Raw genomic sequence first — 11554 nt, forward strand, 5'->3', positions numbered from 1 at the left:
TGCGTCTGGAGTTCTCAGATAAATACTGGGGGTCGGCATGGCAAAGAGATGGCTGTGCGTGTTGTGCACAAGGTGAGGGGTACTTGGCAAGGTCACGAGGTGGCCTTTATATAGCACTGGGGTGGGTTATTTACCGAGGCGAAGGGTAACTGGTTCTGTTCTATGGGTCGGGTTCAAAGCCACAGATACTCATATCTCACAAATGTGACGTATACTGTGGGTGTCGTCGGGGTGGTTTTTGTGTTGGGAATCGTAGCATAATTTTAAAATTTTCCTACGCTCACCAAGATGCATCTATGGAGTATACTAGCAACGAGGGGAAAGGAGTGCATCTACATACCCTTGTAGATTGCGAGCGGAAGCGTTCCAATGAACGTGGATGACGGAGTCGTACTCGCCGTGATCCAAATCACCGATGACCGAGTGCCGAACGGACGGCACCTCCGCGTTCAACACACGTACGGTGCAGCGACGTCTCCTCCTTCTTGATCCAGCAAGGGGGAAGGAGAGGTTGATGGAGATCCAGCAGCACGACGGCGTGGTGGTGGATGTAGCGGGATGCCGGCAGGGCTTCGCCGAGCATATACGAGAGAGAGAGAGGTGTTGCAGGGGGAGAGGGAGGTGCCCAAGGCTGTGTGGTTGCTGCCCTCCCTCCCCCCCTTTATATAGGCCCCCTGGGGGGGCACCGTCCCTGGAGATGGGATCTCAAGGGGGGGCGGTGGCCAAAGGGGGGAAAGGGGTGCCTTGCCCCCCAAGGCAAGTGGGAAGCCCCCCTACCCTAGGGTTCCCAACCCTAGGCGCATGGGGGGAGGCCCATGGGGGGCGCCCAGCCCACTAGGGGCTGGTTCCCTTCCCACTTCAGCCCATGGGGCCCTTCGGGATAGGTGGCCCCACCCGGTGGACCCCCGGGACCCTTCCGGTGGTCCCGGTACAATACCGGTAACCCCCGAAACTTTCCCGGTGGCCGAAACTTGACTTCCTATATATAATTCTTCACCTCCGGACCATTCCGGAACCTCTCGTGACGTCCGGGATCTCATCTGGGACTCCGAACAACTTTCGGGTTTCCGCATACACATATCTCTACAACCCTAGCGTCACCGAACCTTAAGTGTGTAGACCCTACGGGTTCGGGAGACATGCAGACATGACCGAGACGCCTCTCCGGTCAATAACCAACAGCGGGATCTGGATACCCATGTTGGCTCCCACATGTTCCACGATGATCTCATCGGATGAACCACGGTGTCCAGGATTCAATCAATCCCGTATGCAATTCCTTTTGTCAATCGGTATGTTACTTGCCCGAGATTCGATCGTCGGTATCCCAATACCTTGTTCAATCTCGTTACCGGCAAGTCTCTTTACTCGTACCGCAATGCATGATCCCGTGACTAACGCCTTAGTCACACTGAGCTCATTATGATGATGCATTACCGAGTGGGCCCAGAGATACCTCTCCGTCACACGAAGTGACAAATCCCAGTCTCGATCCGTGCCAACCCAACAGACACTTTCGGAGATACCCGTAGTGCACCTTTATAGTCACCCAGTTACGTTGTGACGTTTGGCACACCCAAAGCACTCCTACGGTATCCGGGAGTTGCACGATCTCATGGTCTAAGGAAAAGATACTTGACATTGGAAAAGCTCTAGCAAACGAAACTACACGATCTTTTATGCTATGCTTAGGATTGGGTCTTGTCCATCACATCATTCTCCTAATGATGTGATCCCGTTATCAATGACATCCAATGTCCACAGTCAGGAAACCATGACTATCTGTTGATCAACGAGCTAGTCAACTAGAGGCTTACTAGGGACACGTTGTGGTCTATGTATTCACACGTGTATTACGATTTCCGGACAATACAATTATAGCATGAATAATAGACAATTACCATGAACAAAGAAATATAATAATAACCATTTATTATTGCCTCTAGGGCATATTTCCAACAGTCTCCCACTTGCACTAGAGTCAATAATCTAGTTACATTGTGATGAATCGAACACCCATTGCGTCCTGGTGTTGATCATGTTTTGCTCTAGGGAGAGGTTTAGTCAACGGATCTGCTACATTCAGGTCCGTATGTACTTTACAAATATCTATGTCTCCATTTTGAACACTTTCACGAATGGAGTTGAAGCGACGCTTGATATGCCTGGTCTTCCTGTGAAACCTAGGCTCCTTCGCAAGTGCAATAGCTCCAGTGTTGTCACAGAAGAGAGTCATCGGGCCCGACGCATTGGGAATCACCCCTAGGTCGGTAATGAACTCCTTCATCCAGACTGCTTCCTGTGCTGCCTTCGAGGCTGCCATGTACTCCGCTTCACATGTAGATCCCGCCACGACGCTTTGCTTGCAACTGCACCAGCTTACTGCTCCTCCATTCAAAATATACACGTATCCGGTTTGTGACTTTGAGTCATCCAGATCTGTGTCGAAGCTAGCGTCGACGTAACCCTTTACGACGAGCTCTTCGTCACCTCCATAAACGAGAAACATATCCTTAGTCCTTTTCAGGTACTTCAGGACATTCTTTACCGCTATCCAGTGTTCCATGCCGGGATTACTTTGGTACCTTCCTACCAAACTTACGGCAAGGTTTACATCAGGTCTGGTACACAGCATGGCATACATAATAGACCCTATGGCCGAGGCATAGGGGATGACACTCATCTTTTCTATATCTTCTGCCGTGGTCAGGCATTGAGCCGTGCTCAATTGCACACCTTGTAATACAGGCAAGAACCCCTTCTTGGACTGATCCATATTGAACTTCTTCAATATCTTGTCAAGGTATGTACTCTGTGAAAGACCAATGAGGCGTCTTGATCTATCTCTATAGATCTTGATGCCTAATATATAAGCAGCTTCTCCAAGGTCCTTCATTGAAAAACACTTATTCAAATAGGCCTTTATACTTTCCAAGAATTCTATATCATTTCCCATCAATAGTATGTCATCCACATATAATATGAGAAATGCTACAGAGCTCCCACTCACTTTCTTGTAAACATAGGCTTCTCCATAAGTCCGTGTAAACCCAAACGCTTTGATCATCTCATCAAAGCGAATGTTCCAACTCCGAGATGCTTGCACCAGCCCATAGATTGAGCGCTGGAGCTTGCATACTTTGTTAGCATTCTTAGGATCAACAAAACCTTCCGGCTGCATCATATACAACTCTTCCTTAAGGAAGCCATTAAGGAATGCCGTTTTGACGTCCATCTGCCATATCTCATAATCATAGTATGCGGCAATTGCTAACATGATTCGGACGGACTTCAGCTTTGCTACGGGTGAGAAAGTATCATCGTAGTCAACCCCTTGAACTTGTCGATAACCCTTAGCGACAAGTCGAGCTTTGTAGATGGTCATATTACCATCTGCGTCCGTCTTCTTCTTAAAGATCCATTTGTTTTCTATGGCTCGCCGCTCATCGGGCAAGTCAGTCAAAGTCCATACTTTGTTTTCATACATGGATTCTATCTCGGATTTCATGGCTTCTAGCCATTTGTCGGAATCCGGGCCCGCCATCGCTTCTTCATAGTTCGAAGGTTCACCATTGTCTAACAACATGATTTCCAGGACAGGGTTGCCGTACCACTCTGGTGCGGAACGTGTCCTTGTGGACCAACGAAGTTCAGTGACTTGATCCGAAGCTTCATGATCATCATCATTAACTTCCTCCCCAGTTGGTGTAGGCACCATAGGAACATTTTCCCGCGCTGCGCTACTTTCCGGTTCGGAAGGGGTGACTATCACCTCATCAAGTTCCACTTTCCTCCCACTCAATTCTTTCGAGAGAAACTCCTTCTCCAGAAAGGACCCGTTCTTGGCAACGAAGATCTTGCCTTCGGATCTGAGGTAGAAGGTATACCCAATAGTTTCCTTAGGGTATCCTATGAAGACGCATTTTTCCGACTTGGGTTCGAGCTTTTTAGGTTGAAGTTTCTTGACATAAGCATCGCATCCCCAAACTTTTAGAAACGACAGCTTAGGTTTCTTCCTAAACCATAATTCATACGGTGTCGTCTCAACGGATTTCGACGGAGCCCTATTTAAAGTGAATGCGGAAGTCTCTAAAGCATAACCCCAAAATGAGAGCGGTAAATCGGTAAGAGACATCATAGATCGCACCATATCCAATAGAGTGCGATTACGACGTTCGGACACACCATTTCTCTGAGGTGTTCCAGGCGGCGTGAGTTGTGAAACTATTCCACATTTCCTTAAGTGTGCACCAAACTCGTGACTTAAATATTCTCCACCATGATCTGATAATAAGAATTTTATTTTCCTGTCACGTTGATTCTCAACCTCACTCTGAAATTCCTTGAACTTTTCAAAGGTTTCAGACTTGTGTTTCATTAGGTAGACATACCCATATCTACTTAAGTCATCAGTGAGAGTGAGAACATAACAATATCCTTCTCGAGCCTCAACACTCATTGGACCGCACACATCGGTATGTATGATTTCCAATAAGTTGGTTGGTCGCTCCATTGTTCCGGAGAACGGAGTCTTGGTCATCTTACCCATGAGGCATGGTTCGCACGTGTCAAATGATTCGTAATCAAGAGACTCCAAAAGTCCATCTGCATGGAGCTTCTTCATGCGCTTGACACCAATGTGACCAAGGCGGCAGTGACACAAGTATGTGGGACTATCGTTATCAACTTTACATCTTTTGGTATTCACACTATGAACATGTGTAACATCACGTTCGAGATTCATCAAAAATAAACCATTGACCAGCGGGGCATGACCATAAAACATATCTCTCAAATAAATAGAACAACCATTATTCTCGGATTTAAATGAGTAGCCATCTTGAATTAAACGAGATCCAGATACAATGTTCATGCTCAAAGCTGGCACTAAATAACAATTATTGAGGTTTAAAACTAATCCCGTAGGGAGATGCAGAGGTAGCGTGCCGACGGCGATCACATCGACCTTGGAACCATTCCCGACGCGCATCGTCACCTCGTCCTTCGCCAGTCTCCGTTTATTCCGTAGTTCCTATTTTGAGTTACGAATGTGAGCAACCGCACCGGCATCAAATACCCAGGAGCTACTACGAGCACTGGTAAGGTACACATCAATTACATGTATATCACATATACCTTTGGTGTTGCCAGCCTTCTTCTTGTCCGCTAAGTATTTGGGGCAGTTCCGCTTCCAGTGACCACTTCCCTTGCAATAAAAGCACTCAGTCTCGGGCTTGGGTCCATTCTTTGACTTCTTCCCAGTAACTGGTTTACCGGGCGCGGCAACTCCCTTGCCATCCTTCTTGAAGTTCTTCTTACCCTTGCCCTTCTTGAACTTAGTGGTTTTATTCACCATCAACACTTGATGTTCTTTTCTGATTTCCACCTCCGCTGATTTCAGCATCGAATATACCTCAGGAATGGTCTTTTCCATCCCCTGCATATTGTAGTTCATCACAAAGCTCTTGAAGCTTGGTGGAAGCGACTGAAGGATTCTGTCAATGACCGCGTCATCCGGGAGATTAACTCCCAGCTGAGTCAAGCGGTTGTGCAACCCAGACATTCTGAGTATGTGCTCACTAACAGAACTGTTCTCCTCCATTTTACAGCTGAAGAACTTGTCGGAGACATCATATCTTTCGACCCGGGCATGAGCTTGGAAAACCAATTTCAGCTCCTCGAACATCTCATATGCTCCATGTTTCTCAAAACGCTTTTGGAGACCCGGTTCTAGGCTGTAAAGCATGCCGCACTGAACGAGGGAGTAATCATCAGCACGCTGCTGCCAAGCGTTCATAACGTCTTGGTTCTCTGGGAATGGTGCATCACCTAGCGGTGCTTCTAAGACATAATCTTTCTTGGCTACTATGAGGATGATCCTCAGGTTCCGGACCCAGTCCGTATAGTTGCTGCCATCATCTTTCAGCTTGGTTTTCTCTAGGAACGCGTTGAAATTGAGGACAACGTTGGCCATTTGATCTACAAGACATAGTGTAAAGATTTTAGACTAAGTTCATGATAATTAAGTTCATCTAATCAAATTATTTAATGAACTCCCACTCAGATAGACATCCCTCTAGTCATCTAAGTGATACATGATCCGAATTTAACTAGGCCGTGTCCGATCATCACGTGAGACGGACTAGTCAAGATCGGTGAACATCTCCATGTTGATCGTATCTTCTATACGACTCATGCTCGACCTTTCGGTCCTCCGTGTTCCGAGGCCATGTCTGTACATGCTAGGCTCGTCAAGTCAACCTAAGTGTATTGCGTGTGTTCCGAGCCCATGTCTGTACATGCTAGGCTCGTCAACACCCGTTGTATTCGAACGTTAGAATCTATCACACCCGATCATCACGTGGTGCTTCAAAACAACGAACCTTCGCAACGGTGCACAGTTAGGGTGAACACTTTCTTGAAATTATCATAAGGGATCATCTTACTTACTACCGTCGTTCTAAGCAAATAAGATGCAAAAACATGATAAACATCACATGCAATCAAATAGTGACATGATATGGCCAATTTCATCATGCTCCTTTGATCTCCATCTTCGGGGCACCATGATCATCTTCGTCACCGGCATGACACCATGATCTCCATCATCATGATCTCCATCATCGTGTCTTCATGAAGTTGTCACGCCAACGATTACTTCTACTTCTATGGCTAACGCGTTTAGCAACAAAGTAAAGTAATTTACATGGAGTTATTCCATGACACGCAGGTCATGCAAAATAATAAAGACAACTCCTATGGCTCCTGCCGGTTGTCATACTCATCGACATGCAAGTCGTGATTCCTATTACAAGAATATGATCAATCTCATACATCACATATATCATTCATCACATCTTCTGGCCATATCACATCACATAACACATGCTGCAAAAACAAGTTAGACGTCCTCTAATTGTTGTTGCAAGTTTTTACGTGGTTTGTAGGTTTCTAGCAAGAACGTTTTCTTACCTACGTATGACCACAACGTGATTTGCCAATTTCTATTTACCCTTCATAAGGACCCTTTTCATCGAATCCGTTCCGACTAAAGTAGGAGAGACAGACACCCGCTAGCCACCTTATGCAACTAGTGCATGTCAATCGGTGGAACCTGTCTCACGTAAGCGTACGTGTAAGGTCGGTCCGGGCCGCTTCATCCTACAATGCCGCCGAAACAAGAAACGACTAGTAGCGGCAAGAAGAATTGGCAAACTCAACGCCCACAACTGCTTTGTGTTCTACTCGTGCATAGTAACTACGCATAGGCCTGGCTCATGATGCCACTGTTGGGAATCGTAGCATAATTTTAAAATTTTCCTACGCTCACCAAGATGCATCTATGGAGTATACTAGCAATGAGGGGAAAGGAGTGCATCTACATACCCTTGTAGATCGCGAGCGGAAGCGTTCCAATGAACGTGGATGACGGAGTCGTACTCGCCGTGATCCAAATCACCGATGACCGAGTGCCGAACGGACGGCACCTCTGCGTTCAACACACGTACGGTGCAGCGACGTCTCCTCCTTCTTGATCCAGCAAGGGGGAAGGAGAGGTTGATGGAGATCCAGCAGCACGACGGCGTGGTGGTGGATGTAGCGGGATGCCGGTAGGGCTTCGCCGAGCATATACGAGAGAGAGAGGTGTTGCAGGGGGAGAGGGAGGCGCCCAAGGCTGTGTGGTTGCTGCCCTCCCTCCCCCCTTTATATAGGCCCCCTGGGGGGCGCCGGCCCTGGAGATGGGATCTCAAGGGGGGGGGGCGGCCAAAGGGGGGAAAGGGGTGCCTTGCCCCCCAAGGCAAGTGGGAAGCCCCCCACCCTAGGGTTCCCAACCCTAGCGCATGGGGGAGGCCCATGGGGGGCGCCCAGCCCACTAGGGGCTGGTTCCCTTCCCACTTCAGCCCATGGGGCCCTCCGGGATAGGTGGCCCCACCCGGTGGACCCCCGGGACCCTTCCGGTGGTCCCGGTACAATACCGGTAACCCCCGAAACTTTCCCGGTGGCCGAAACTTGACTTCCTATATATAATTCTTCACCTCCGGACCATTCCGGAACCTCTCGTGACGTCCGGGATCTCATCCGGGACTCCGAACAACTTTCGGGTTTCCGCATACACATATCTCTACAACCCTAGCGTCACCGAATCTTAAGTGTGTAGACCCTACGGGTTCGGGAGACATGCAGACATGACCGAGACGCCTCTCCGGTCAATAACCAACAGCGGGATCTGGATACCCATGTTGGCTCCCACATGTTCCACGATGATCTCATCGGATGAACCACGGTGTTGAGGATTCAATCAATCCCGTATGCAATTCCCTTTGTCAATCGGTATGTTACTTGCCCGAGATTCGATCGTCGGTATCCCAATACCTTGTTCAATCTCGTTACCGGCAAGTCTCTTTACTCGTACCGCAATGCATGATCCCGTGACTAACGCCTTAGTCACACTGAGCTCATTATGATGATGCATTACCGAGTGGGCCTAGAGATACCTCTCCGTCACACGGAGTGACAAATTCCAGTCTCGATCCGTGCCAACCCAACAGACACTTTCGGAGATACCCGTAGTGCACCTTTATAGTCACCCAGTTACGTTGTGACGTTTGGCACACCCAAAGCACTCCTACGGTATCCGGGAGTTGCACGATCTCATGGTCTAAGGAAAAGATACTTGACATTGGAAAAGCTCTAGCAAACGAAACTACACGATCTTTTATGCTATGCTTAGGATTGGGTCTTGTCCATCACATCATTCTCCTAATGATGTGATCCCGTTATCAATGACATCCAATGTCCACAGTCAGGAAACCATGACTATCTGTTGATCAACGAGCTAGTCAACTAGAGGCTTACTAGGGACACGTTGTGGTCTATGTATTCACACATGTATTACGATTTCCGGACAATACAATTATAGCATGAATAATAGACAATTACCATGAACAAAGAAATATAATAATAACCATTTATTATTGCCTCTAGGGCATATTTCCAACATTTTGGTAGCTGCGCCCGGTATTTAAAAAAAATGCAACTGTACACTGACGTACTTATGCATGGCTACTATTCAGAAATAGGGGCGCACAAACAGACATCATTTAATAATGGCGATACAAGTTCACACAATTACAAGGCATAGAAAAACTAAGGCTCGGTACTACTCGAGTGGTTTAGTCTACTTCGTTAATATCTAAGCGGGCTGGCCTTGCGGACGTCGAAGCTTCTCCACGGGTTTCACCGCCGGGATTAACCGGATGAGGTTGAGGGGCTGCAGGGTCGGGGTAGCGATGATGACCATCGCGGGGGTTGTTGGCTACAATCCCGTTGGAGCGTGTTCCCAAAAGGCGACGAAGCGCTTCTGGGGACACCAACGTATTTTGGTCGACGGCTGGGGCAGACCTCAAGGGCTCGGTCGGGTGTCCGAACAGCACGACTGGGTTGTCGGCGTCGGGCTCCACTTCTCCTCTCGCCGGGGCTCGGCGAAACAGTTCTCCAGAAGCTGCGATCAGATCAAGGGTGATTTGATCGAATAGTTCCTCTAGTGCACTTACATAGCGCACCAGATGCAATAGTGCAGGATCCGTCTCGTGATCTCCGTTGGCAACCTGGGGCGGCCTACCATACCCGTTACGACTGGGGTAGTAGTAGAACGAGCGACAGTTAACTCTAGGCGACAAGTGCCGGAGCTGAACTATAGCTTCTCGAGCTCCAGTTGGATGGCTTGTGGCTGAAAGGAAGTGGTCCTTCCAGTGCACCTGTAGGGGCGTTCTGGCGATAGACCCCTACCATAAATGTGTACAGTGCCCCAGAACTGACGGCTCTCACCGCTCATGAGTTCTTGGTACACAACATATTCTAGGGGCTTTTCTAATGCATAGGCACGGCGGGTGAGGTTTGCGAGCACGGTCACAAAACCTCCAAGGTTGGTTGCTGCGGTCTCATTGTGAACAATGGGGCCAGGCATCGTGACTTGGTTTGGGAAGGAGGCTGTGCTGTGCTGGGTTGAGGCTAGCGTGCCCTTTTATAGAAAAAGGGGGGACGGAGTCTTCCTTCGCACGCTTGCGAATGAGACATGTTAGGTGTCGGTCACTGGCGCGTGATCGACAGGCTAGGCTGATAGGTTGGGCACCGACTGCCAAAAGCGTCGGGGTCACTGTGTGGCTATCTTACACGAGAAGCTTGGCCGGGGTTAGGTTAAGGTCCGTTGGGTTGGTTAACCTAGGTTTATTGACCTGGCTAAGATAGGATTAGCCAATGGTCAGCCTGGCTCTGATACCAAGTCTGTCAGGGCCGGGTTTTCGGGATATTAGTTCTCCAGAAAATGGCCCTTCTGCTCACCACCCCAGGATTACTGTTAGCTGATGAGGCACCAACTTGGTATAGAAATTCCAAGCAAAGTACAAAATATGAAGTACAAGACCATTGTGGCCTATGAGTACAACACTTGGTTTCTAGTGGTTGATGGCAGAAGCGGTTTGTGGTTCATCTGCGTCCATGGGACTCCAATTTCCACAAGAACAGCTGACCAGGATAACTCCTATCTTCGCGAGGCTGCTATCACCTTTACATGGGTTCCGGGGCTGTCGTCGTAACTGTCACATCCTAGCTAGTTCATGCATTAGAGTGTTGCATCATGTCTACATTTCACAGAAACCTGAAATGGGGATGCCAGAAACCCCCAGCACCCCCCCTGGAACAACTAGGGTTTACTAAAATTCTTTTCAATGAACCTGAAATGCCCTCCATAAATGTTCACCACCTTTGGTCTTGGCTAAAACCTCTGCCAAAAATGGTTTCATATTTTTCGAGGCCATCTTGGATTTTTGCACAAGTCATAAGTATTTGCATTTGGGCATTTTAAATGCTATAAATATTTTCAAATGCCCAAATAATCTTGAAGGTATTTTTAGGCTGTTGAGAATAATTTCAAAGGTGCCTCAGAATATTTTCAGGGTTTTTTCTAAATGAAGTAGTATTTTTACTATTTCAAAACACAGAACAGAAATAAATAAAAAGATAAAGAAACAGAAGGCAGAGAAACTCACCTGGCAGCCCACCTGGCGGCCCAGCATTGTGCTGGCCCGCGCCAGTCAGCTGCCTGCTCTCGCCAGAGCAGGCAGAGAGGTGACGCCGGCGAGCGTGAGCTCGCCACGGCACCAGCTGCTTGCCGCCCTCGCCGCGGATGCGCTGGCCGACCTCCCTCGACGCGCCCCGAGCCTCTGGACACCGTCATCCTCCCCCATCGCCTCTCCCTCGCCTTCTCCCCACCATGGCCGACGCCGCCGCAGACACCTCACCGGAGTAACCGCGCCCACCGTCGACCTCGCGCCGTTCCAGCGTGTCCTACAGCACCGCCGTCGCCCACTCCTTCGAGCAAGCCGAGCCCCGAGCGCCCGGTTGCCCCGAAGCTCCGTCACCGACCTCGCCTTCGCCGCTCATCGTCGGAGATCCCCTCCGCCGTCGCCACTTCAACAGCTCGCCTCCGACCTCGCCGCCTGCTCCGTCGCAACCGCCGTGAGCATGGCCACCTTCCCATCCTCTCCTCTCTCTC

Source organism: Triticum aestivum, chromosome 2D (assembly GCF_018294505.1).
Source record: "Triticum aestivum cultivar Chinese Spring chromosome 2D, IWGSC CS RefSeq v2.1, whole genome shotgun sequence".
Taxonomy (NCBI): domain Eukaryota; kingdom Viridiplantae; phylum Streptophyta; class Magnoliopsida; order Poales; family Poaceae; genus Triticum; species Triticum aestivum.